The 21,170-nt window shown below is 41.5% G+C and overlaps 1 protein-coding gene and 1 non-coding gene across 8 annotated transcripts in view; one reads left to right on the top strand and one right to left on the bottom strand.

Annotated features, from left to right (window-relative positions):
* Positions 1–21,170, top strand: part of Abl2 (ABL proto-oncogene 2, non-receptor tyrosine kinase) — an 80,229-nt gene that overhangs the window by 13,380 nt on the left and 45,679 nt on the right. The window lies entirely within an intron of this gene.
* Positions 983–1,089, bottom strand: LOC116911876. The gene has a single exon (XR_004389390.1). It is a non-coding gene; the product is annotated as a U6 spliceosomal RNA (small nuclear RNA).

The following is a 21,170-nucleotide window of genomic DNA, read 5'->3' on the forward strand; positions in this document are numbered from 1 at the left end:
ATTTTAAAATGATCCTAAAAATACTTCTCTCAAGTAGCTCTGCTAGAAAAGGAACGGAGAGCTAGTGGAGCTCAGTTCAGAGGTGCTGGTGAGTCATGGCACGTAGAGGGCGGGATCACCACAGCGGAGCATGGTGGAGCCCCTGGAGCTGACATGCTATGAGAAACCAAGTCTGCGCGCTGGCCTTTCCATTGTGTGTTGCAGGGTTCTGGTGTCTTTGCTCTGTGCATCTGTCTGGTGTACTTTTCTTCCAGCTGGCTTCTCAGTTTTGGCTTGTCTGTGGGGTGTAATGGCTGCTTGGCTCTTCTTTATCATAGCTCTTAAAATATTCTTTGGCATTTATTCCTACTGCTGAAGGGCTTGGTTTTTCTTTTAAGCTGTAAATGATTTATTTATTGAAAGGCTAGTGATTTCAACCATTTGAACTCAGAAGGTGTGGCAGGTCTTGGTGTCTGAGTTCTTGCAGCCATGTTACTGTGGCAGCACAGTATATTCACACCCACACATCTATTCATTTATAGTCACACACACACACCTCTTTATGCATATGTAGCACCTACCCTTCTCTGTTCTATTAGTTATTTGTAGGAGCTTTTTTCTTTTTTTAAAAAAAAATTTTATTAGATATATTTCTTTATTTACATTTCAAATGTTATTCCCTTTTCTGGTTTCCTGTCCATAAGCCCCCACATCCTTCCCCCTCCCCCATATGGGTGTTTCCCCACCCCACCCCCCCTTTTTACCATCACCCCCCCCCACACACACACACACACATTCCCTGCATTAGGGGTCCAACTTTGGCAGGACCAAGGGCTTCCCTTTCACTGGTGCCCAACAAGACTATTCTCTGCTACATATGCAGTTGGAGCCCAGGGTCAGTCCATGTATAGTCTTTGGGTAGTGGCTTAGTCCCTGGAAGCTCTGGTTGGTTGGCATTGTTGTTCTTATGGGGTTGCAAACCCCTTCAGTTCTTTCAATCCTTAAAAATAGGGACCGCTTCACGAATTTGCATGTCATCCTTGTGCAGGGGCCATGCTAGTCTTCTCTGTATTGTTCCAGTTTTAGTATAGGTGCTGCTGAAAGGAGCACAGGACTTTTCTATTTATTTACTTGTTGTGTAAGTAAATATATAAATGTGCCGGTATGTGTGTTCCATGGTGGAGGTCAGAGTCTTAATAACTTGAGGGGGTGGGTTCTCCCCGTCTAAGAGGATTCCAGAGCTCAAACACAGATTATCAGGCTTCGTAGCAAGTGCCTTCCTGCAGAGAGATCTCACTTGTGTTGTGTCCCTTCCCCTCCCACTTTACACTATCGGGAGCATATACACTGGTTTTCAATTTGTCTCTTACACACTGCCCTTCATTTGTATTGGCTGATTCTTCCACATCAGCAGTTTATTATTCGTGTGTGCGTGATGCGTTTGTCAGTGAGTGTGGAGTTCGCTGTCTTCTTCCTTTATGTGGTGTTCTAGTTTTCTTTCTGTTGTGATGAAACACTAACCAAAGACAACTTGGGGAGGGAAAGGATGTTTGCCTTAGAGGCTTCTGCCATTATCAGGGAAGCCAGGGCAGAACTTGAGACAGGAACTGGAACAGAGACCATGGAGGGATGCTGTTTACTTACTGGCTTGCTTCCTAATTTCATTCAGCTCCCTTCTTATACAGTACCGACCCACCTGCCTAGGGATGGTACCACCCACAGTGGGCTGGAACCTGTTTCATCAATTAGTAATCAAGAAAATGCCTCACGGACATGCCTACAGGCCAATCCCAGGGAAGCAGTTCCTCAGTAGGGTGTGCTGAATTGACAGCTAAAGCTAACTGTTGACTCAAGTTGCCAGGCCTGTGGCAGCAAACACTTTCTTGCTTTTTCTTTTCTGAGACAGGATCTCTCACTGTATCCTAATCTGACCTCAAACCTGTGATGATACTCTACCTCAGCCTCTCAATTGACTCCTTTTATGTGTGGAGCTTGAAGTCAGCCTTGGTGGTGGTCTTCAGGAAACAGGTCTCATTGGGACCTGAGGCTTGTCTGTTAGGTTGGGCTGACTAGCCACTGACACCCCCCCCCAATCTGCTTTTACCAACTGAACTATTTCCTAAGTAACACCTCCTTTTTAAGGGATTTGTGTCATCTCATTGTATGGGTGAATTTCATTATTTACTAGGTTGTATATACAGTGCTACAGTGAAAAATGTGAACTATCAGTTTAGACAATGATACTACCACTGTCGAATACTTTTTATCTGCCATTTTGTGAATACAGTGAACATCCTTATCCCACAACATACCTGGCGTTATTAGAAGTGTTTCAGATTTGGGAGCTTTTAGACTCTGCATAGAGTCTGTAGATTCTGCAGGTTGAGTACCCCTAACTTAAAATTCTGAAGTCTGAGATGGTCCCAAATCTAAAACTTGTTTTTTGTTTTGTTTTGTTTTGTTTTTTTTTTTAATTTTTTTAATTTTTTTTTTTTAATTTTTTTTCGGAGCTGGGGACCTAACCCAGGCCTTGCGCCTCCTAGGCAAGCACTCTACCACTGAGCCAAATCCCCAACCCCTTGTTTTTTTTTTTTTTTAAAGAAGCATTTGGGATATTGAGTCATTTCGAATTTAGGAACATTTGTTTTGGAGTAAGCATGCACAACCTGTACAACATTCTTTGTGCTTTGAGTCTATTTCTGGTCTTTCTGTTCTTGTTATGTTGATTTGCCTGTTTAACTGTGTACCAGGATCTCACTGTTTTATTGTACTTTTGCAATATGTAGCATAACATGATGGTCAGGATCTAGATGAGCTAAATTGCACAGCTAAATTGAGACAGGGTTCTCTAGGTAGCCCTGGCTGTCATGGAACTCCTCTTTATAGACCAGGCTGACCTTGAATTTAGAGGGTCACCTGCCTCTTGAGTGCTGGGATTAAAGGCATGTGCTACCACTGCCTGGCCATTTGTATTTATTTCTAATTACTGAATTTAAAGGGATAGAGTTAACAGAAGAATGAAAACATTTTCTTGGATTTTTCAAAAATAAAATTCAGGTATTTTGGGGTTAGGGGTTTAGTTCAATAGTAGAACTTGCTAAGCCTTGGGTTTGGTCCTCAGCTCTGAAGGTAGGAAGAGCAGAGAGATCTTGCTTTGTCTCCAAACTTGGGAAAAACCCCACAGGCGTTTGCTACCCTTTCTCTAGTAAAGTGCATTTCAGTACATCAGAGAGAGAATGTAAACAAAAACTGAAGCAAGCCCCTTAGCACAAAGAGTAAGTTTAATTTCTGGATAAATGTTTTATTCATTTCGTTAATTCTGAACCTTCTAAACTAGAGTTCTTAAGTGAAGGAGAAAGAGTTCATTGACCTGTTTTGAGACAGCCTCTTAATGTCGTCAGGCTGGCCTTGTACTTGAGCCTGCATTCTCTTTGTTCTGTTTCAGGTTCAGAACTGTTGGGGTCACAGGCTTGAGCCAACATAGTCATCTTAGAACCCCTCCACACTTACCATCCTCACACTAGCATTAATACTTTACATTTTTTTATTTTTTCTGTTTCCCCTTAGGTTGCATATTTCTTGAAGGCTGCGTCCTCTGTTCTGCTGAGTGCAGTTTATTAAGGAGCAGAGAACAGTAACAGAAGTGATTACAAAGCACTGAACATTTCAGCAGTCATTTCAGAATACAGCTCAGTGACTGACGTACTGGGAGTCAGCCACTTGATTTGATAGAATAACCAAAGCTGCCTGCTTGCTGGTTATTGTTGTTACATCATCATCATCATCATTATTATCATCATCATCATCATCATCATCATTATTATTATTGAGACAGAGTCTCATGGAAACCAGGCTGGCTTTGATTTTGAACTTGCTATGTAGCCAAAAGTGACCTTGAAGTTCTGATGGTCCAGCTTCCATCTCCCAGGTCCAGCTCTCTTCTCACCCTGTAGCTTAGGCTGGGCTGAAAGTAACTGTAACTCAGGTTGGCCTGGAATTTGTGGGGATCTTTCTTCCTCACTTTCCCAAGTGCTGGGATTATAAACTTTGCACTCAGATCTTGTAGCTCAGCTCTGCTCCCCTTTTAGATTCATCTGTGCGTGTGCCTGCCTGCCTGCCTGTGTATATGCTGTGTGTGCCCTTAGAGGTCTGGAGAATGTATCGGATCCCCTGGAACTGGACTTACAAGCAATTGTAAGCCACCCATCCAAGTGCTGGGAACTGAACTCAGGCCGTCAAGTGCTGTTAACTGCTAGGTCATCTTCCACAGTCCCCTCAGATCTTTTTATTCAAATGAAGAATCTTGTGACTCTTCAAATAGAACATACTTAGTCCAAGTAAGGCATTAGTAACTATTAAAAACAATGTAGAGGAAGACTGCAAGGTAATATTCTATTCCTTAAAAATGTCATAAGTTTAATTTCCATTCCTTGAAAATGTCATGATTTTAATTTTCTTCAAGAAGGAAGCGTGGGCTTTCTGTCTCGTTCTTAGGTGATGATTTATAAAGGACTAGCACTCCCACAATGTTAGTCTGTAGTTTATAATGTACACGTCAACTGGCAAGAAGTAGAAATCTGGAAATAAGGCACACTTTTTTATTCTTTAAGAAGTACAATCAGGGGGTTGGGGATTTAGCTCAGTGGTAGAGCACTTGCCTAGCGAGCGCAAGGCCCTGGGTTTGGTCCCCAGCTCCGAAAAAAAGAAAAAAGAAAAAAAAAAAAGTACAATCAGTAACCTTTACTTTTTTGATGTAGATATTTACTAAATTGTATCAAATGATGTCTCTCCTAATAAGTGAAGATTAAATTATTAAAGATTTCCTGCTTTGTTATAATTTCATATTGTATCTAGTACATTTGTAGTTTGTAAGTTGTACGACCATTAATAGATATTATGAAAATCTCAGTAAAGGAAATTGTAGTTTAAAATGTCGATAGTGATAAGTTTTGCATTTTGTTTTGTGGTGGTGCTGGGGATTGAACTCAGGACCTCATGTACACTAAGCAAGCATTCTATCACTGTGCTTGTTAATTCTTTTTGGGCAGAAAATAAAGATCACTAAAACCAGGAAGACCTCAGTTGGACCAAAAATAAGAGTCACATAGACAAACAACCTTAGAAAAAGCTGCTTGCAAGGTTGGCACTTGGGGCTCTCTGGGAACTTGGGTTTTTGGAAGTTTCCCTCCTTTCTCAGGTCTGAAAAGAATTAATCACTCTATTACAGTCTACAAAGTGGTTGATAGTGGACATCTGCATTCTTCCTGGGAGTCTGAATTTTTGATAGAGAATAGGAAGAGAGTGTGTATGGTCCTACCCCCAGAAGAAATACAGAAGCGGTGGTGGTGGTGTGGGTGGTGTGGGTGGTGTGTTTAGAATCCCTGTGAGTAAGAAGACACACCTGGACCAGCTTCGGGGAGGCAGATAACTGTACTTGGGGTAATTCAAGCCTTATACAATTTTGGAAGGTGAGGGTGGTAGAAACAACCAGGATGGGCAAAGACCATTGGCTGAAGGCTTAGGGTACCAAAATGCCTCATTAAGCATGAGGAAGCATTTTAGAAATCTCAAGTGCTAGCTGAACAGGTTCTTATCAGAAGAAAGTTAGTTGAACCTGATAATCTGTAAGTAGAGGTTTTTAACCCCTGACAAGGTCAGAGAAGCACTGCCAGTGAAGGGAGTCCTCCATATTGCGCCAGCCCAGAAAGCTGTCTGGACAATGATAGACTTCCACTTCAATTAGCAGTTTTCCTACACTAGCTCTCCATAGTAGAGCTAGTCATGAAACCAGGAGGTGGTATTGGGGACGCTGACACAACAGTGGGTGGGTACATTTATAACTGGAGCCTAAAGTGATTCTATGAAGCCTGGTGGTGGCAGCATCCAAAGAATAGTTGTCATTTGTTTTCATTTATCCCCAAATGTGGTTACCTGTAGGTAAGTAAGTAAGCTAAAAGTTAGTTCAGGGCAGAGAGATTGAGGGGACAAAAACAAGCAAAACCCCCACAGATACTCCCTTTGATTTGTGGATATGAAATTTCTTTTAAAGGGCCAACATTTGCTTTTCCTTTTTGAAATAGGATCCTCTCTAGTCCAGGTCTCTTTAGAACTCACATGTAAGCTGGGCTTGAGAGGCAGAGGCAGGTGAATCTCTGGGTTCGAGGCCAGGCTGGTTTATGTGCTGAGTTCAGGAGCCAGAGCCGCACAGTGAGACTCTACCTCCTTAGAGACTCAAGCTCTCCTTAGAGGACAAGCTAGCCTCACACTCAAGCGGTCCTCGTGCTTCAGCCCGAGTATTGAGGTTACAGGAGTGAGTAAAGGGTCTCAGAATCGTGGTGTCTGCCAAGGTTCTGTGATTCATAGAAATATAAAGCTGTAGAAGGAGAACTGGGAGCCGCTGAGTGACTCTAGCATGGGTTGATGGGTGTTAGCGAATCTCAGTGACTGAAGAGTATAGAAAACCTATAAGAACAGCCCAGACTCCCAGTTGTTGCTCTTTTGTTTTATATTCCTTCTCTGCTTTCTTTCCTTCTTTAATTAGAATGTATCAAAGTCACCTAGAAAACACTTTTTAAAAAGAATTGAAAAAACAGGTGTACTCTTGATGAAAAATACTTCTCCCTGGTGATTTAGGTATAACATGCCCAGTTAAGACTTCATCATAGGAAGCTGGGCATTAATGTGCACACCTTTAATCCTAGTACTTGGGAGGCAGAGGCAGGTGGAGCTTTGTGAGTTTGAGGCCAGCCTGGGCTACACAGTGAGACTCAATCGAAGTCAGATAATGAGGACTGAAGTCCAGTCTGCTGCAAGAGCACCAAGTGGTCTTAATCACTTGAGTCTCTCCAGCCCTGTGCAAATGTTTTAAGAAGGCTTCTTGCTATATTGCCCAGACTGCTCTTGAGTTCCCACGCTTAGGTAATTTTCTCTCCGTTGTCTCCAGAGTGCCAGGGTTACAGGAGTGCACCACCATATCCAGCGAGTTTATATTTTGATGGGGATGAGAGACTCTCAAAATTGTAGTGGACTTAGTTGACTGACCTAGAAGTATATTTAGTTTTGTCTTTAGCTGAATGTTTTACTATCTCCTGGGTCCTATTGTTGCTGTAGAGAAAGAAACTGTCAGTTTAATTGACTTGCTGAATACAAATGTCATATTTTTGTTGTGGTAAAATTCTGTACAGATCACATAAAATGCATTTTTAACAACTTTTAAGTGTACAGATCAATGGTGTTGAGTAATTTTAGTTGTATGGCAATCACTACCATTTTTTTCTGAACTCTTTTGTTTTATTTTGTTTTGTTTTTCAAGACAGGGTTTCTCTGTGTAGCCCTGGCTATCTGGCAACTCACTCTGTAGACCAGGCTGGCCTCAACTCAGAGGGACGTCTACCTCTGCTTCCTGAGTGCTGGGATTAAAGCCATGGGTCACCACCTAGGCATCTCCAGATCCCTTTATCTTCCCAGACCCAAACTTGACTCTATTAAACATTAACTCCTTATTGCCCCAGCAACCACTTTTTTTTCTTCCTGTCTCTATGAATTAGACTATTCCAGGTATCATTTCAGATTTTTTAAACTACATTTTATTTATTTTGTGTGTATGTAGGTGCCTGCTCATAGCATGGCAAACACGTGGAGGTAAGAGGACACCTGGAGGAGTTGGTTCTCTTTTTACCCTGTCAGTCCCAGGGGTTGAGTTTGGGTTGTTAGGCTTGGTGGCAGTCACCTTTACCCACTGAGCATCTTGCTGACCCTGCAAGGGTCTTACATTTAAGCTGAGCATTTCATTGTAAGTTGTTGATATACTACACTCTGTCCAGCCCTCTATCTGTGGACCACTTGAGTTGCCGTCACCTTTTGAGTATTCTTTTTTCTCTTTCTCCTGAGATAGTGTCTCTTCTAGCTCAGTCCTGCTTGAACTCACTAAGTAGCTGAGAACGACCTTGAGTTTCTTCTTCTCCTGTCTGTCTCTCAGTGCATCCATATACCCAGCCACAGGTGCCTCTAAACCTTTAGTTTATTGTTTATGTTATGTCATGGTAATTCTGTATTTGAAGAACCTCTAAGTACCTTTAGTTTATTGGGCTTGTGTCCAGATGTGAGATGTTACATCATGGTAATTCTGTATTTGAAGAACCTCCATAGTGGTTACACCTTTTTACATTCGCAGTGTGGGGTGCAGTGAATGAGAATGTGCCTCATAGATTGGGTGTTTGAGCCCCAGGTGGTGGTGCTGTTTGGAGAATTGGTACAGCCTTGTTGAAGGAAGTATGTTACTAGAAGGAAGTATGTACAAGAGTTTAGAGACTGCCTTCTTCCAGCTCTCTCTGTGTTTGTGGTTCAAGATGTGAGTTCTCATGTAACCATGCCTTCTGCTTCCTTGTTATGCCATGACGGTCTCTTATCGCTCTGGAAATGTAAGCACAAGTAAATCCTTCCATCTAGAAGTTGCCTGGTCATGGTGTTTATCATAGTAACCGAAAACTAAAAGGAACTGTAAGCCAGAATAAACCCTTTCCTCTCCAGATTGCTTTGGGGCAGACTGCTTTACCAGAATAGAAAGGAAATTAACACGCTGTCTTAATTACTGTTGTGTGACTGCAATTAGGGCACCATGACCAGAAGGCTTATGGAAGACAGTTTCTTCTAACTTCTAGTCCCAGGGAGATAAGAGTCTGCCGTGGCAGGGAGGTCTGGCTGCAGGTGGCAGGGTCAGAGAGCTGAGCAGTCACATTCTCAGCCACCAGCATGAGAAGAAAAAGTGCAAGTAGGGTAAGGGTATGAACATCATGACTTTCTCCAGCAGGGCTGCATGACCCCCTCTCCCCCAAACAATAGCACCATGAGCTGGGGACCAGGTGTTCAAATACACGATTCTCTGGAGGACATTTCTTGTTTAAATCACTACCCCTTCAGCTGTCCGCACACAAAGATTTTAATTTCTTCATGAATTCTTTTATTACGCTTATAATTAAAAAAAAAAAAAAAAGTAACCGCGGCTCATGGCAGAGAGTCTCAGTGTGTTGTGATGTTCTTTTCCCTAATGACCAGTGATGTGGACTATTTGCCTGCTTTCTTGGGGAGGTTTCCAAGTCCTTTGCTTGTTTGGGTTACGCTGTTCACTTTTGTTGTTGGGTCGTCGCACCCGGCTGCTGGTGTCTTTGGTTTACTTCACCAACATTCTTTTCCCCTTGAGCACATTAAATATAATGTGCTATGTTCATTTTTGACTATCCAATTGCCCCAAATGTATCTGCCTGTTAAAACAACCAACAGTAATTATTCAGAGTGTCAGAGATGTGAGAGCAACTTAGCTTGGCTGTTTTGCTGTTACACTGCTAGCTGGAGCGCCAGTCATCTGAAGGCTTGTCTGGGATTGCAGCATCTATTCTAAGATGTCTCACACGTCACCACCAGTGGGAAGCTGGCTCTTGTTGCATGGGTTTCTCTGGTTGTCCTTACACTGATGGCAGCTTTCTCCAGTATTCCCCTTACTCTGTGGGTTAGGAACAAATCTAATTCTACCCAGAGAGGGAACTAACCGTCCCTTCTTGAAAGAAGTATCAAAGAGTTTGACTGGGGTGGGGGTTGGATGTAGTTCTGTGGTAAGTGCCTGCTCATCTGATGTGTGTGAAGCCACAGGTTAGATGGTCAGTACTGAAAAGAAACAAACAAACAAACAAACAAACAACCCACGTATTTCTTTTTGAGTTAAAAATCTTAAGTAATCCAGTCTGGTTTCAAACTTACTGAGTAGCTGAGGGTGACCTTTTCTCAGGAGCTGGGATTGATGGGTGAGTCCACCACCATACCCTGCTAAGGTGCTTCTTTATCTAAAACAAAACAGAACCAAAAAACAGGACACAGAAGCACACTTTATGATTTGATAGACTTGGTGGAGCTAATACTAATAATGTGTCTGACATTACTCTAGACCAGATGGCTTACACAGTCCATTTTACCTTTATCATAACATGGAAGATAATGGAGCCATCTTCAGTAGTCCAGTAACATACAAGTAAGAGAAGACAAGAGGCTGCATAGCAGCGTGAACCACAGTAGCACGGGGCTTTCACTGTTGATTTTAGTTAAGATCTGAAGGCAACTTAGTTAGACTGCAGGGAGAGAGTGGAAGTGCTTCAGACGGAAGGAGCAGAATGTGGATGTGGAAAGGCAACGTTTCCCATCTCCTGAGTGGAAAGCTTGGTACTCTGTGTGTTTAGCACACTGTTTATCTTCATTTTCTAGGGAAACAGAACTGGTAGAATAAATCTATATGTACATAACGCAGATTTGTTAGAGTGGCTTACAGGCTGAGGTCTAGCTAGTCAACAATGGCTATCTTCCAGTGGGAATCCCATATTCCAGTAGTGTTTCAGTCCACGAGGCTGAACGTCTCAGCTGGTCTTCAGTATGTGTTGGGATCAAGAAGAAGTAGGCTCTGATGCTTGTGAAGCAGGGTTTAGTACTGCAGTGGCAGGACAGACGAACTGGCCAGTGAGAGTGAAGGTGAGCAGGCAAAAAGCAAAAGCTTCTCTCTTCCATGTCTTTTATGTTGACTGCCACGAGAAGGCATGGCCCAGAGTGAGGATGGGTCTTCTCACCTCAAATAATCAGATTAAGAGAAACCCCTTAGATATGCCAGCCGCTTTGGTTTTTACTTAATTCCAGATGTAGTCAAGACTACCTATCATAAGTAGGTTTTGTTTTTCAGTAAAGACATTAACAATACATTAAAACTGTTTTCCTCCATGGTCATGGTGGTTGGTGTGGACTTGCAATCCTAGGATTGAAGGGGCAGAGAGAGGAGGGAGGGTCATCGTAAATTTGAAGCAGCATAGGGAGACCTTGTCTCAGCAAAAACAGTTTTTCAGTTATTTCTTTTTATTCTCCATTAGCAGAACCAATACGGTGTGTGAACAATTTCTAAGCTCTTTACAGGTAGTTTTGTCAAATACTGGCTTTTTGAAAATATCCTGTTAGGTTGTTGACTGTTAGAACAATGAAGTATTTTAACTTTCATAATAAATTCCCTTGTTTAAATTGTGTTACTAAGAAAATAATAAGTAAAATTAGTTTTAATTTTAAAATTTATTTTTATATAAAAGTCCTTTGGCCTGGTGGTGATGGCACATATCTTTAATCCCAGCACTCAAGATTAATAAACACACAGGCAGATAACTAATTTTGAGGCCAGCCTTGTCTACAGAGATAGGTCTAGGACATCCTAGGCTACTCAGAGAAATCGTGTCTTGGAAAAAAAAAAAATAGGACCTTTGAAGGGATTTTATTAGAAACAATATTTTAGGAATAAACAGGTTTCTGTTTCATAGGAATTTTATTGATCTCAAAATTATGTCATTTACAAAAACCAGCTAGTGTTAGTACTGTTTTCACTGTGTAAAGGGGATAGTGTCTTGTAAGTGAATTTATTATCAATTTACTAAATTAAAACATTGTTCCTTTCCAGGCCACTAGGGGCTACTCCTGTATTTAGGCAGAAGATACAGTTACCATCACAGCTTAAAACTCATCTCCCTTTTAGTGTAATTAGCACTATCCCATTTGTGTGCATGAACAAAGTGGACTTTTAAGGCTGGTTTGAGCTATTAGTTTTGATAATAATATGACTTTTGGTAAGGATTTGCTGTAATTTTACTATTTACACTTACTCACTGATTTGATGTATGTGAGGAGTTCAGAAGACAACCTGTAGGAGTCTGTTTTCTTTCTACCATGTAGGTTCCAGTACTGGAACTTAGGTCATCAGACTTGGCAGAAGGCCCCTTATTCACCGACCCATCTTGCTGGCCCTGCTTTGTGTTTAAAATGTAAAAATTCATTGGCCACTTTTTCTAATGGTATTGCCTCAAACTGACTACTTTGATCACTTGGGGAAAAGTTACAGTTTTCATTTTTGGTTCAGAACATGTTTCTTACTTGTTTTGTTTACATTATACAAGTCTTTATAAACTCAGAAAAGCTGGTATCTGGTTACCATATTTTTCCAAAATCATGTGCGCTTTAGAGACAGGATATTCATGTTACTTTGAAGAGTATTTAACAAGTGGAACGGTGGTGCGTGTGCCTGTGGTCCCAGCATTGCTACCCTGGAGGGAGACAAGTAGGAGGCTCCTCATTGCAGGACTAGCTGGGGCTATGTGATAAGGCCCTGTTACCAAAACCAAGCACATGGACAGCTAGTCAAGGTATTTAACAGTTGTTTATTGTCCACATTTCTTTCTGGTTACATAGGAAAATATAATGCAGTGTAGTTTATAGAAAAGTATGATTTAAAGAAAAATGTATGAAGCAGAGTGAGAGAGTGCCCTTGCTCTTTTTCTGTTTCTACTCCTCCGGTGTGTCATGTCATCCAGGTTGGTCTTAAATTTAGTATATAGCTGAGAATGGCCTTGAACTTAGTTCCATATTTAATATGGCAAATTTGCAAGAGAATAATTTAGGCATATATGCATTAAGAAAAGTGTGTGTGTGTGTGTGTGTGTGTGTGTGTGTGTTCATCCATGTGTCTGTCCTGGCTTCTACACCTTTTTCCATGCCACTAGGGTTCAATCACGGAAGCCCCATCTCTTATTTAATCCTACTTAGTTTCTAAAGTACTCGCCTCTAGACATCATAGAGTGAATTCCTGACTTCATCATGGAGATTAAGTATCAGTGCATGAACCATTGGGGTATACACCCAAATCCCATCTGGATCACAGCATGTACCTTACAGTTAATGCAGCCCGTACTTTCCCACTTGAAACAAACTTCACGTTTTGTGACACCCCCACCCCCAAAGACTTAATGTTTCAGAAAATATTTTGCTCAGCCAAATTGTATTTATTGAGACATTCCTTCCAAAAGACTAGTTTTGTTATGTTGCACAGGCTGGTCCCCAAATACTGTGGCCTAAGCTGTCCTCTTTCCTTAGACTTCTTGGTACTTGGGACTACATCTAGTTTAAACTTTTCTTTATTCGTATGTAGTGCTGGGGATTGAAGTCAAGTCTCTACACATGCTTGACTCTACCACTAAGCTACATCCTTAACCTATTAAAGAATCTTCCTTTTTTTTTTTTTTTTTTTTTTTTTTTTTTTTCGAGCTGGGGACCAAACCCAGGGCCTTGTGCTTGCTAGGCAAGCGCTCTACCACTGAGCTAAATCCCCAACCCCAGTATCTTACTTTTTATGTGCCTTTTAAAAAGAGTTTTAGTGTGTATGCAACCTTTGGAAGTCCGTTCTCTCCTTTTCCCGTTTGAGTCCTAGGATAGAACTCAGGTCATCAGGCTTGGTGGCAGGCACCTTGACCCAGCTGAGCTTTCTTGATTATTTGTAGTAAAGTGTATTTTTCTCAGACTACTACAGCAAGGAAAAAAAAAGCAGTTTTACAGCTTGTGTTTAGAGTAGTTTGTGTTCTCATCTTCATGGGATCACACACCAGCATTGCATGTTAGGCAGAGGGTTTACCATTGGGCGATAGCCTCAGACCCAAACTTTTAATTTCTGTGGCCATTTCCAGTCGATGTTCAAATTTTTAAATTTTAGTTTTGTTTTTTTTTAATTTCCTTCCTTTTTTTTTAAAGATTTATTTATTTATTTTGTATATGAGTACACTGTCACTGACTTCAGACACACCAGAAGAGGGCATCAGATCCCATTACAGATGGCTGTGAGCCACCATGTGGTTGCTGGGATTTGAACTCAGGACCTCTGGAAGAGCAGTCAGTACTCAACCACTGAGTCATCTCTCCAGCCCTAAATTTTAGTTTTGTATGTTTTTTCATATATCACTGTATAGATTATTGGTTACTAGTGGGGGGAAGTCTTGACTTTAAAAATCTGAACTTGGGGAGAGGACTAAAGGGGGCATCTCCTATAACCAGGTCAAACTTCCAGTGGAGGGGCCGGGACACCAACCTAGACATAAAACCTCCTACCTACAATTTGTCCTCCTACAAGATGTGCCGGAGTAAACGTGGAACGGAGATGAGGGACGGCCAGCCAGGGACTAGGCAAGCTTGAGATCCATGCCATGCCAGGGAGTCTGCCCCTGACACTATTGATATCCTGCCATACTTGGAGATAGGAACCTAGTATAATTGCCATCAGAAAGGTTTACCCAGCAACTGATGGAAACAGATGCAGAGACCCACAGCCAAACATTAGATGGAGCTTGGAAGAGGGGAATAAGGGATTGTAGGAGCCAGAGGGGTGGACACCACAAGAAAACCTATAGAATCCACTAACCTGGGCTCGTAGAGGTTCATAGAACCCGAACTGTCAACCAAGGAGCACACATGGGACTGACGAGGCTCTTTGTACCTGTGTAACAGTTACACAGCTTGATCTTCCTGTGGGACTCAGTGGGAGCAGGGGCTGTCTCTAACTCTGTTACCTGCTCTTGGGACCCGTATTCCTCTACTGGGCTGCTCTTCTAGCCTCAATAGGAGAAGGTGCATCTAGTCCTACTACAGTTTGATATGCCAAGGCTGGTTGAGATCTATAAGAGGCCTCCCTTTCTCTGAAAAGAAAGTGGGAGGAGGGCTGGGAGGAGAGGAGGGAGGGGAAGCTACTGTCCAATGTAAAGTAAATTAATTAAAAAATCTGAATTGAGTATAGGTTAGTGGCAATCTTCAACCTAAATTAGAACAATACAGAATATGTGATAAGAGAATATTTATGTATAAAATAATTTCATAAAGGGAGAATACTATAGTTACTATAGAGTATCATACCATAGTTAATTATTTAATTTTGAAGAAATGGACAGGTATATAACATCAGCGTTTAAATTTAAGGCTTTAGGTCTTTTTTTTTCTTTTTTCTTTTTTTTCGGAGCTGGGGCCCAAACCCAGGGCCTTGCGCTTGCTAGGCAAGCGCTCTACCACTGAGCTAAATCCCCAACCCCAAGGCTTTAGGTCTTAAATTCAGTATCTTATAGCCTGTTGCCCCTTAGTAATCCCCACCACTCAAATAAAAGGAAGAAAGAAAAGAAAAAAGAAAATTAAGTACAATAGTCTTTTTTGTTGAAATTGGCAGAATCGGTACTTGCTTTTTAAATTATGATTTATAGGGGTTGGGGATTTAGCTCAGTGGTAGAGCGCTTGCCTAGCAAGTGCAAGGCCCTGGAGTCGGTCCCCAACTCCAAAAAAAAGAAAATAGAAAAAAAAAATTATGATTTATAATTTTCACCTATCGTCATTTGAGGGTCTCCTCTTCTGATAGTGTCATCTACACTGTGGCTTTCATGTCAGCTGACAGACGTGTTGTTCACAAGAAAGTTGAGTACCTTTAATAATCTATATTAACATAGTCACGGAAAAGTGGATTTCTACTTGCTTTCCTTTTTCAACTCCTTTCCTGCCCTGTTCAGGTCATTACCAGACCTATAACTTTAACGTTTGCATAGTCTACATGTATTCTGGAATATTCTTTGTTGTATGCCTTTGGCAATGTAGTTTCTGATAACAGTGCTACCTTTTATAAATGAGTTTTTAAATTTGAGCTCTATCCCAATCTTTGGGGAGGGAAGAAGAGGTGAAGGATGAGTCTATGGTCAGTAGCTAATATCAATGACCTACATAACGTACCCTCCATGAGCCCACAGGACTGCGTTCCTGCAGATTTCTGATAGCTGAGTGTAGAAAGGGAGTGGGTCCTGCAGGACTGGAGGTTTTATGTCCTTTGTCTCATCCTTCATTTGTTGATGTATATTCCTGTGATAGTCTGTATTTTAAAAACAGGACACATAGACACAAAATGTTTCTCTAGATAGTCTTAGCAAGTTAGACAAACACCAGAGGAAATGTTACAAGAACCCTGATGTACCAGCATCAGAAGTGGGCAATAGTTACATGGAACTGAGCCCTCACCAGTAGGCTCCGATGCCATCTGTGGATTAAAGTGTCAGAACTGATTTGATTTAGAGGATGGATGCCCCGTGTGTCACAGCTGTTTGCTCCTGTTGTCAGGCTTTATAACCAGTGGAACTGTTTGGATGACTGCTTTCCTCTCCCTGGATGAGCTAATGAGTGGAACTTCCTAGTGACAGTGTAGTTGCTAGTTAAGATAGGACACAAGGGAGTAAGAATGACATCCTAAAATGTTACTATGCTCCGAGAATTTGTTTAAAACCATAACCGAACACCTTAGAATAAGAAATATGTAATGTTTTTGTCGTTAGTGTTGTACAACCTTTAAATTCTTTACTCTTCCCTTGCTGAGGCGCTTACCTGGAGCCTTCCCTGTGGAGTCAGTGAGCTGCGTCCCCAGAACATGTTCTGCATCTTAAGAATGCAGAGTGAACTGGAAAATTTAATTTAATTCAGGCATTGTTACTACTGTTCAAATTTTAAATTTCATTTAGTTTTGAAAAGTTAACATATTACTAATTGAAGATTTCAGAAGTATACATTTAGTCCTGTCACTTCTTTCTGTTCCCTAAGAAGCAATTGATACTCTTAGATTAAATACAACATTTATGTTTAAAGGATGCCTTCATATGATAAGTAGTTAGAGCTGACAGCATGGGTCTGAAGTCAGATGCCTTAAGCTTGTCTACTCAGCACTTGCTGAGCATCTAACAGGACATAATGGTGCTGGGAATAAGCAGTGATGTTTTCACAGCCCTGCCTTGGTGGCACTTGCATTGGTGGTGGTCTGGAGACGCACTCTTAATTTATTTGCTGTATCATGTGGTAGTGAGTTCTGAAGAGAATAAAGTTGAGTAAGAAGACAGGGTAATGGTGACACTGTTTTGGATAGGCTACTGATAGGGTGACATTTGAGTAGAGAATTATGTTGTAAAGGACTTTGACTAGTGTTTTGGCAGAGAAAGGCATTGCAGGGAAAGGACTAGGACAAGATTCTGGAGGGAATGTTTAAAGCAGAGAGGCATCCTGTTTGAAAATGGCAAAGGAAACTAGAACTGACTGTGTGGAAAATGTAAGGAGTCATACATAAACAGAAAAAATGAGGCACTTAAAGATGGGTAATCTGAATTGCTGATAACTTGGTCATATGAGACTTACAGACCTTTGTGCGAAATCAGAAGAGGAATCTTTTGGAGGGTTTAGGATGAAAAAGTTCAATCGAGCTGCTTTGTAAAAACTAAATTCTTGGGATAAAGATAAGAACAGAGAGGCGGTTATGAGGCCAAAATAATGGTAGACTAGACAATACTGATCATTACAAGAAATGTTTTTAAATTTAGCTACATTCTAGTTTTTCTCAAGCTCTACATTTGAAGAATGGGAATAAAAATAATAAACTCATAATAATATTTTTATAATATATTTTGATTCTATGTACCTTCCTATCTTAAACTTTCCCAGGATGCCCTAACATGTCTCTTTCAGTATCCTGAACCCAGTTAGTACTGCCCGTATATGTACTGAAGGTGGGGTCATTTTTAAAGTATGAACAACCTACAGTGACTACACCCCTAAGGAAGAATGCCTCGCTCTCCAGCAGCCACCAACTGTCTGTAGCTCTGGAGTAGCTCAGGCCTTGGGAGCCCCTGCCCCACTAATGCTGTAGTTTTGGCTGGAGTAACTTTGTACAAGTAACATGGCTGCCTTATTCACAACAGAAGAAAATAAAGAAGCCAAACATCCACGAAAATGTAGTGCATATAGACAATGAAATTTTATTTAATCATAGAGAAAAATTAAATTATGAGATTTGCAGGCAAGTGAATGGAACTGGAAAAAATTATACTGAGGTAACCCCAGGCTCAGGAAGACAAATGCCAAAAATTCTCTTACATATGGATCCTATCCCTGAGTGTTTAGTTTGGTATATTTAATTTGGAGTGCCTATGAAAGCCAGGAAACCAGAAGAAGCCATGGCAGCACAACCAGTGGGATAGTAAAGAGTAGAGCATAGGTAAAAGAAAAAGATATTTTAGGTACATTAAAAAAAAAAATTAGGGGGTTGGGGACTTAGCGGTCCCCAGCTCCGAAAAAAAGAAAAAAGAAAAAAAAGAAAAAAAAATTAAGGTACATTTAAAAGTGTATGTTTGTATATGTGTGTGCTTGCATTTGTGTTTTTGTATAGTTATGTACATGTGTGTGCAGCGGGTGCCCCTAAGAGCCAGAAGGAAAAATAGGTTCTGGAGTTGTAGTTTGTGATCCACCCAAGTGCTTTGCCATCTTTCCAGCCCCACATAGAGTTGTTTGTTTGGTTTGGTTTTTTAAGACAGTGTATTTCTGGCTACCCTGAAAGCCTATGGAGATCAGGCTGGCCTTAAACACACAGAGATCCTCCTGCCTCTGCCTCTACATGTATATAAACACATGCACATGCACATGTGTGAAATAAATTTTTTTTAAAAAAACCCTGAAGAGGAAAGTTATTTTGCTCCTGACTATTTTTCAGTCTGGCTTGGGGGTTGCAACTCAGAGACACAGCACTTGTGTAGTTTGTACAAAGCCTGGGTTCAGTCCCTAGTGTGTGCGCTGCCACACCCAGCTCTGGTTTCTTCTTTCAGATTTATTTACTTTTATGTGTATGGGTATTTTTTTTTTTCTTTTTTTCGGAGCTGGGGACCGAACCCAGGGCCTTGTGCTTGCTAGGCAAGCGCTCTACCACTGAGCTAAATCCCCAACCCTGTGTATGGGTATTTTATCTGCATGTATGTAAGTCCAGTGGGTATTTGACCACAGATGTCAGAGGAGGGTGCTAGATCCCTTGGAACTAGAGTTGGAAATGGTTGTAAACCACCAGATGAGTGCTTGAAACTAAACCCAGGTCCTCTGTAAAACAAGAGCTCTGAATCCCTGAGCCGCTTCTTAGCCCCACAGAAAGGGTCTTGATTGTCGCAGCAGTCTTCAAATGCCATAAGAGAGAGAGAGAGTGTGTGTGTGTGTGTGTGTGTGTGTGTGTGTGTGTGTGTGTGTGTGTGTGAGAGAGAGAGAGAGAGAGAGAGAGAGAGAGAGAGAGAGAGAGAGAGAGAGAGAGAATGAATGAATATATGTGTATATGCATGCGTATAGTTTCGAAGGCAGATTGAGGGATTTTCGTCTTCCATGTGGGTCTAGGATTGAGCCTGTCAGCCTTGACAGCACAGCAGGCACCTTTACCTGCTGAGCCCAGTTGCCAGCCCAGCTTCTTGGCTTCGAAGGGTGATGGAGGGGTTGACTACAAGTGCTGACCTAGCTTGACCTTCTTGTGAATCTACACATGCCAGAGGCTCACATAGGACTATTTTCTTTAATCTCCCTTTTAGGCTGGTGGAAGACAGACCAAGTAAGAATGTAGTAGTCTTTGAGCAGCATGCCTGGGCAGGCAGCTGTACTGTTAGAATGTGTCTGACAAATGCATGTGCATTCTTTGTGCTGTCAGCTTGCACCATTACAAGTTGCAAAGATGGTTAGGTATTGAATTGTCTATTTGATGCATGATTTTCCCCCATTGCCAAATGAGATAATACCATACTTTTTAATTGTGTTTTTATACTTTTGTTGTTGTAGAGAGAAGACCTAGAAGAGTTTTGTAACTTTGAAAGAAGAATAAGAGATTGTTAAATATAATGTGAACCGACATTTATCATTTTAAATGTTTGCTGAAATAGAAAATTAGTATTCCTACATTTCAGATAATTTTTATTTATATTAAATTTTACATTTTTATTTTAAAATACATTTTAAGTTATAGTAAGATATGTGTGATGTACAAGTTACCATCTTACCAGATGTTTTACTAGGCTCTGGTTTTATCTTTATGGTGTTGTTACAGCCCCTGAAAATAATGTACCACCACCCCCCACGGTGGCACTTAGAGAATAGGAGCTCCTCTTTCTTTCCTCTGGCCCCCGTCTCCCACCTGCTGCTGGTCCCGAGACTACAGTTCTCCTAGAATAGTCCTGTGAGGGGACAGAGGGGAAGAGAGATGGCAGGCTGTAGACACTGCCTCTGTAGCGCTGAAGCTGTGAAGCATTAGGCGGCAGCTCTGCTTTCCTTCCTTCAGTCTTCCTGACAGCTCCTCCGAGCTGGGTGTGGTAAAGTGGGAATGTATCGCTTTCCTTTTTCTTTTCCCTATTTCTTCTTACCTAGTAGCTTTCATTGACTCAAGCCAGGAGTGCTCGTGTGCACGTTTGTGTGCGTGTGTGTGTGTGTGTAGGCCAGAGTTTGGGGATTTAAGGGGCTGTCTTTCTTGGTATTTATCTACCTTATTTTTTGTGTCAAGGTCTCTCTCTGTGACTCAGCTAGCCTGGCTGGTTGGTATGCCCCAGGGATCCTTCTGTCTTTGCTTTTCTGGTCAGAAGTTACAGGAGTAGGGTGCCTCGTCTGCCTGATTTTTGCATGGTCCTTCAGCTTCTCACTCCTCATGTTCATGCATCAAGCATTAGACCAGTTGAACCCTCTCCCCAGCTTTAAGAGTTCTCTCAAGAGCCCTTTGCTTTTGTCTGTACTAGTAGACATACTTCTTTTTTCTTTATTTTTTGGTTTTTGTTTTGTGATAGCATATCATTTCATCCAGACTGACCCCAACTTGATGTACAGTTGATACTGGGCTTGAATTCCTGCCCTTTGCGTCTCCATTTCCCAAGTGCTAGGACCATATTCACAGGCTATCACATCTGGCTTAACTGCAGTTATTCTTGCTCTGTGATCCCAAAAGTATTTGGTTATATTATAATGGCTGGTTTGTTTTTGTGTTTCTCCTATTAGTATGTAAGGGTTTTTAAAATCTTTTAAAAACATTTATTTCATATGTGTGTGTGTACTCTAGTGTGCATGTTGCCTGTGCCAGAGTATGTGTATGTCCAGCATGTGCAAGAACTCACTGAGGTCAGAAGAGGGTACTGAATCCGCTAGAACTGGAGTTTGCTTGAACTGTGCTTGCTCCTCTGCGGAGAGCAGTAAGTTCTCATAACTACTGAGCATTCTCCTTAGCCTCATGAGGCTATTTAAAAAAGTTTAAAACTACATTTTTTTTTTTTTCGGGGCTGGGGATCGAACCCAGGACCTTGCACTTCCTAGGCAAGCGCTCTACCACTGAGCCAAATCCCCAACCCCTAAAACTACATTTTTAAAATTTATTTGTATGTGTATATGTGTATGGGCACTAGGATGGCACAGTACATGTATGTGGGTTGGAGGGTAACTTGTGGGAGTTGGATCTCTCCTTATTTTAGATATGGGCCCCAGGGGTCAAACTCGGTATCAATACCTGCTGGACC

Source organism: Rattus rattus, chromosome 10 (genome assembly GCF_011064425.1).
Source record: "Rattus rattus isolate New Zealand chromosome 10, Rrattus_CSIRO_v1, whole genome shotgun sequence".
NCBI lineage: Eukaryota > Metazoa > Chordata > Mammalia > Rodentia > Muridae > Rattus > Rattus rattus.